The sequence below is a fragment of the Mus caroli genome, chromosome 6 (genome assembly GCF_900094665.2).
Source record: "Mus caroli chromosome 6, CAROLI_EIJ_v1.1, whole genome shotgun sequence".
Taxonomy (NCBI): Eukaryota; Metazoa; Chordata; class Mammalia; order Rodentia; family Muridae; genus Mus; species Mus caroli.
In genome coordinates, this window is record NC_034575.1 from 33,522,110 (window position 1) to 33,528,852 (window position 6,743).

Below are 6,743 nucleotides of genomic sequence, written 5' to 3' on the forward strand. Positions count from 1 at the left end.
AGCTTTCTGATAGGCTCTCAGGAGAAGCATCCCATTGTCTACCCTCTTCCTGCTTCTTGGCCGGCAGAACCTATTATCTCTCTGGTCTTGCCTAAGTGTCTCCAGAAAAGCCACTTTCCACCACCATTCTTCTTATTTTTATTCCTTTGTATATTTTGATCATCCTTTTCAATTACTTTGTTCGTTTCCTGTGTCTTATCTGCCCACTGAACTCTCAATGTCAAGGGTGTCTGGACCATGTATATCTTGGAAACCATCCTTTAATCTCCTAGCACAAGGCTCGGTGTTACTGTTTTTCAATGCTTCTCATACAAAACCCTCTCCCTTCTTCCTCCAGCTCTCTGTGCCTTTCTCATATCCTCTTCTGCTCCCTCTAGTTGGCATCTCAACTGTGTAAAGTTTCAGTATTTTCCCACTGGTTGCTTAATTACTTCTTTCATTACAAACAAAACCAAAAGCGACCTATTATTAGTGAAATTCAATCATTCTTCTTCATATATATGAGGAAATCTATTTTCATCCCTGTGTGTCTGTGTAGATATGTGTGTGTGCATACGTGTGCATGTATGTGTGCGTATGTATGTGTGTGTGTACACACTTAGGAGACCAAAAGAGAACATCACTTCTCCCATAACTGGAGAGCAGGCAGTTGTGAGCTGCTGTCATGGGTACCAAGAACGGAACTCAGGTTATCTACAAGAGCAGTAAGTGTTTTTAACTCCTGAGTCATCACTCCAGCCTGGGCTTCCTCTTCTCCTAGCAATGTGCTGTGGGGGTCGTCTTCAGTGTGTTGCGCTGTCTCATTGACATTTATTTGTTCCTTGTACTTCTTCCTCCTGCTTCTTTTTATTACTCCAAATCAATTTCAGAAATAGCTTTAGCAGTCTTCAAAACAAAATAATCCTATAATGCCGGCACTGAGGAGAGAGGGCAGAGACTTTAAGGTGGGTGCTTGAAGATCATTGGCCAGCCAGGCTAGCTAAATTGAAGGGCTTTCGGTTCTGTGAGAGACCCTGTGCTAAACCTTGAGCCTTGTGCTAGCAGATAGAGAAAGAATAGGTTCCAAGATATATATGGTTCAGGCCTTCTTGACATTGAGAGTTCAGTGGAGAGACAGATAAGACACAAGGAAACAAGAGGCAGAGAGAAATCAAGGAAACACATCTGGCACAGACTTTGGACCTCCATTTGCCCATGTGTGTATGTGCACCTACATGCACAAGTGTGCCCACACACTAATAAGTATATACAATACACATACCACACCACACACAAATCACACCGTACGCTCACACACTTCACACACATATACCATACCACTTACACCAAAACGGAAACTAAAACCAACCAAACAACTCCTTCTTTCTTTGCTGCTTCTGGAAGCTCCCTCCCCTTTGCTTTTTTACTACACTCTGTAGACACCTGTACCATGGCTCCTCTATGCTCTGCCTGTCTGTTTGCCCACTCTCCACACCATTCTAAATAGCATTATGCCTCTAAAGATTTCACTGCCTTCTGAAAACCTGGTGTCCGGTTCAGAGGTGCAGCCTAGATATCTCCCAAAGCTGCCTAAGTAGCTAATTGTAGGATATTGTCAACCAAAGGTCTCCCAGATCAGACGCAGCAACTCCACATGTCAACAACCAAGTCCTCCTCTCTCACAGGACTTGTCTCCTGCGTGCTGACTAAGTGCACCTAACCTCACTGTCACCCTTAGTTCCCACCACCAGCTCAGTTACTCTCTGACTAAATGACCCCACCCCAACACGCCTCCCACATGTCTGTGAAGGGAATCACTTCTCTCCCTTCGAAACCACAAGCTTCCAGTTTCTCAAAAGGCTCCCAAAGGGCCTTCTGGACCTCACCTAGCCTGTTGTTGCTGCCTTAGGTTCTCAGCTTCCTGCACATATTAAGGTCCCCCGTGCAAGCTGGCCCCTGTCTGCTGGAAAGTGGTTGTGATGGTGGATCTTCATTGCCAACTTGATTTGGGTTTCAATCTGCCTAGGAAACCCAGTGAGGCAGGAAGCCCCATCACAAATATGGTGGCACTATCCCATGGGTTAGGCTTCCAGACTGAATCAAAGGAGGAACCCAACAGCACCAGTGCTTGTCTCTCTCCTGACTATGGACACTGTGATTGGCTGCCTCACGCTTCTGTCTCCACAGTTATGGCTGCTCTCAGTACCATGCCTTCCCAACCATATTGGAATTTATCACCGCAAACTGTGAGCAAAAGACACCCTTCCTTCCTTCTCTTGCTTTTGACAGGTACTTTGTCAGGGTAAAGAAGAGCGGTACTAGCACAGTGACCTTCTGTGCAGGCGTTAATCAATCTCTGGTCCTTTGTGTTTCCTGGTTTCGCCAGTGAAAACCCTCTCACCGTGACCTGTCGTCTTCTGCCTCAGCGTGTCCTACCTTTCTGTGGACTTGAGAGAGATATACAGTAGCTATCATTAGATAATATTTCCACCAGGTGCAACAAACCTAAAATGATCTCCCCAGAGCAGAGATAATGGTAAAAATGCAATAAAATAATTAGGGTATTTTAATATTTATTATCTCTATTTCTCCACTTAATTATAAATTAATTTTTATACAATTTAATTTTTAACAGTGGCTACACTTAACAACCAGCTGGTAAGGTTCCAAAACACAGAGTAATCGTCTTCTCTCAACCTATTCTAGACAGCTGTGGGTGTGGCTCATTTCATCTGTTACTTGGAAGATCTCTGGTCTTTGAGGGTCGTTCTGCCCTTAAGCCAACTCGGCTGCACTGGGATGAGTCCCTCTCCCACTCTAACAGACCTCTCACCATGTTATAAGGACAAGGGCCTGTTGTTCCTCTTGTTACAAGAGCATCCTGACATCAGAGGCCACGTTTCCTCTTTGTCATCCTGGTACGGTGCAGGATAGATGCCACAGTAGATGCAGAGAGGGTGTTTTATGTTTGCAGCATCTTTATTTCATTATCTCTATCTAATCACTTGGGAAGCTGGTATATGACTGGCCCTTGCACCAGGCATTCATGAAGAGAAGGAGTTTACTTGTGTCCATTTGGAGTAGGGTAGGGGTTGCTCTCCCAGCTGGTTGCCAGACATGAGATCTCCAGGCGCATGACTACCAAATTCATGACTTGTGGGAAAGTGGCTGTTTTAGGCAGGGCTCTTGTGAGAAATGGAGTCAAGAGGTTGGGTGGTTGGGTAGGTGGATGGACAAGAGGGACAGACAAGAGGAGCTCACTATGAGGACTAGGTCCCATAGCCCGGGAGCTAGAGGAGTCCCATGATAGGTTGTCTGGAACCTGGAGTCCTAGCAATGCCAGTAGTTTGCTCCACCCAAGTCTGAAGATCTCATAAGCAGGGAACCGTGTGATACAGACCTCAGGACAGGGCTAAAGGCCTGACGACTAGAGTAAGGCAGGGGTAGGCATTGAGTCCAGAGTCTAAAGGCAAAAGACTTTGGAATTCTGAGCTTAAAGGCTGAATGGAAGAGTCCCAGCTCGGAGATAGAGAATACATACTTGTTTTTCCTCTGCCTTTAAGCTCTGTGGTGAGGAGTACGGCAGATTTGATGACCCGCCCACATTCTGGGCCCGCCCATCCCACTCTTATCCTTAACTCCTGTACCAGTTTCTCCTGGGCACACCCAGAGATAATGCTACACCAGCCAGCCAGGTATTCTTTAGCCTAGTTAAGCTGGTACCTAAAAACAGAACAATGATCAAGTAAAGTGGGTCTACATCTGACGTTATATGGAATTCTAAGCAGTGGCCTAGTCTTTCTTACTGAATGAAAATTGATTTCAAAATCACTTTCTGATGGACAGAAAGCCAGGGTAGTCCATCAGGAAGAGTTAGTTACCTGCTGGACAGAACAAAACCACTGCTGAGCATCTGTTGTGTGGCAGGTGCTCTACTAACCTCTGCCACGGAATATAATTCACAGAGGTATTGATATCATTGATATCAGTGAAATGCTTGCTATTATGGTGACATAGATTCTAATTTCCAAGCCTTTTCCAAGAGACTTATATTTTTTCAGTCAATTAACTGCACATGATGGTATCTTTGTGCTCCTAAGTTATAAGACATCTACAGAAATTTAGCTCAGATCAGAACCAGGAACGAGTCATCGTGTATCCGCTAGAATTGTTTTATCCCATACAAGGATGACTTGTTTATAAAGCAGAATCTTTTTTGTTTTCTGAGCAGATTCAACAGCTCCATTAAGCAACAGCCAAAGTTGCCGTCACTTCTCCAGAACAGATTTCAGTCTTAGCAAGATTTATATTTCACAAATAAATATTTAAAAGCAAACCATAACAGAGCTAAAACTAACCATATCACATAGCCTCCAACTACGCCACTTCATCTAGACTCAGATCTTGAGGAAACTGTGTCACTGAAGCCTGAGAGAGATCAGAGTCTTTCCTTAAGGAAAAGTTTGTAGTTTTTAAGGTTCTATATCTACAAACGGCCTCAGTCTGAAAGGCAAAATCCAAAAATGGATTTTTTTTTTCAAATTTCATTCAAATTGGAGTAGCATCTTAAAAAAAAAACTTATTTTAGAGTTGGATTCAACCTTATCCAACTTTGATTTAGATTTGTCAAAAATCTCTCTGTATGCGGGAACATTATAGCTTGCTTATGATAGGTATAGATAGACATAATATCTGCATTCGGCCACCCTTTATCAGGTTTACCTTTGTGGCCACCTTTGTAGTTAGCAGACATTTCCCAAGATTCATAGATTCTTGAGCTGGCAAGATGGTTCAGTGGAAAAAGGCACTTGCTGCCAAGTCTGATGCCCTGAGTTTGATCTCCAGGGCTCACATGGCAGGATAGAACTGGCTTCAGCAAGGTTTTCTTTAACTCACGTGTATACCATGGCACAAGCATGTGCTCTCTCTCTCTCTCTCTCTCTCTCTCTCTCTCTCTCTCTCATTAAATGTGATACAGATTTCTTAAAAAGAAATCTAAGCTTCTTATCCAAAGATGAGGTGTGTGGAAGACTTGGGAGTCTCCCCAATGAGACTGGTTAGTTGTTTGCATATGCACATGTATTCACATACACACATGTGTACATGCACTTTGAATGCCTGTGGACACAGATGCACGTGGGTGCACATGTTTGCTGAGGTCAGGTCCCCTCCTAAACCTGGAACTCACTATTGCTATTCTAAGTATCCAACTTCCCCAGGGACTTTCCTGCCTCTGCATCCCAGTGTTGGGCCTATGGGCAGACCACTGCAGCAGCCCAGCTTTTGTGTGGGTGCTGGGGACCTCTGGTTCTCGCAGTGTTGTGGCAAGCCCTTCACCCATTGAGCCATCTCCCTATAAATGCTTGTTTACTGTGTAAGACAGGGTCTCACATAGCCCAGGTTGCCCTGAGCTCACGACGTAGCTGAGGCTAACCTTGAATCCCTGATCCTTCTGCCTCTACCTACTCAGTGCTCAGATTACAAAAGTACAGAGCTGGCTAAATGTGGTTGTTCAGAGCTGGCTAAATGTGATTGTTCAGAGCTGTGCACAGCCAGATTGTCCCCACTGGAGAAGTCAAAGAGGAACAAGCAGGTTCTCCTGTCTTGGAAAAGATGTTGCTTGGAAGGAGTGTCTAGGACTGAGTTTGCTGACTTAGGCTAGTCTGTAGATTCCACAGTACAGTCAAATCTCTTGAAAAGAGACATGGTGGAACTAACTTCTGGAATCACCATCTAGACACAGTGCAAAACCTGAACAGGATGAGAGATGGCTTGGTGGTTAACAGTACGTGTGACCCTTACCCAAGACTCAGGTTTGGTTCTCAGGGCTCACATCAGGAGGCCTCCCACCACCTGTGACTCTGGTCACAAGGACACCCTTTTGTGGTCTCCTTGGGTACTTGTATGCACATGGTACATACACACACACACACACACAATTTAAAAAGTAATAACCTTTCAGAAAAATTCAGAAAGACTATGCAACAAACTACTTGAGGGGAAAAAGAAGGACACAGAATAAAAATAAAAAAGGAAAGTACTGCTCCAATCCAACAGAGCTACACAGGGGCCACTCCAACGACAGGGTTGCCAGGAACCTGGGCAGGGACAGTCCAGAAATGTGAAGGTGGGTTGGCTTTTTTTCCCCCAACCTTGCACTTCCTGGCCTACACCGTCCAGAGCAATTGCCTTTCATAAATTTCAGGTACATGTTTGAAGCAGATGGTTGAAATGTAGGGATGGTCATAAATCTAGGCCCAGTGGCTTCCAGCTCTCACATCCCAGGCTCTCAGATGCTGGCCTCGGTATAACTGTCACAGAACAGTCTTGTACGGGTGGCAGTTCAGTGTGTTACACTTGTTTCTTGTAGCCACCCTTGAAAGTGGCTGTGCAGGGGGATGCCAAAATAGCTGACGTCTTTCTCTGGATCCTAAAAGACTGGTGGGAGGTCTCTCCAAAGCAAAGGCAGCCAGGCTGAGACGTTCTGCACTGAGTGGTCAAGGTCGAATTCCTACCAAGCAAGTAGCATGAACATAGAGACACCGTGTCAGGCCTGCATTGCAGGGGTGACCTTTTCAGCCATAGGCCTGGGGGAGGATGTACAGGCACAGAAGAGTGGCCTTCAAATCTGATGCTCTGACCCAACCCAAAAGACTTCCAAGAACTCCTTTCCTCTCATAATAGTAATACATGCCAGGAACAGGGAAGATGGCTCCGTCACTGAGTTTTAAGCCCCCAGAAGTCATGTTAAAAAAAAAAAAAAA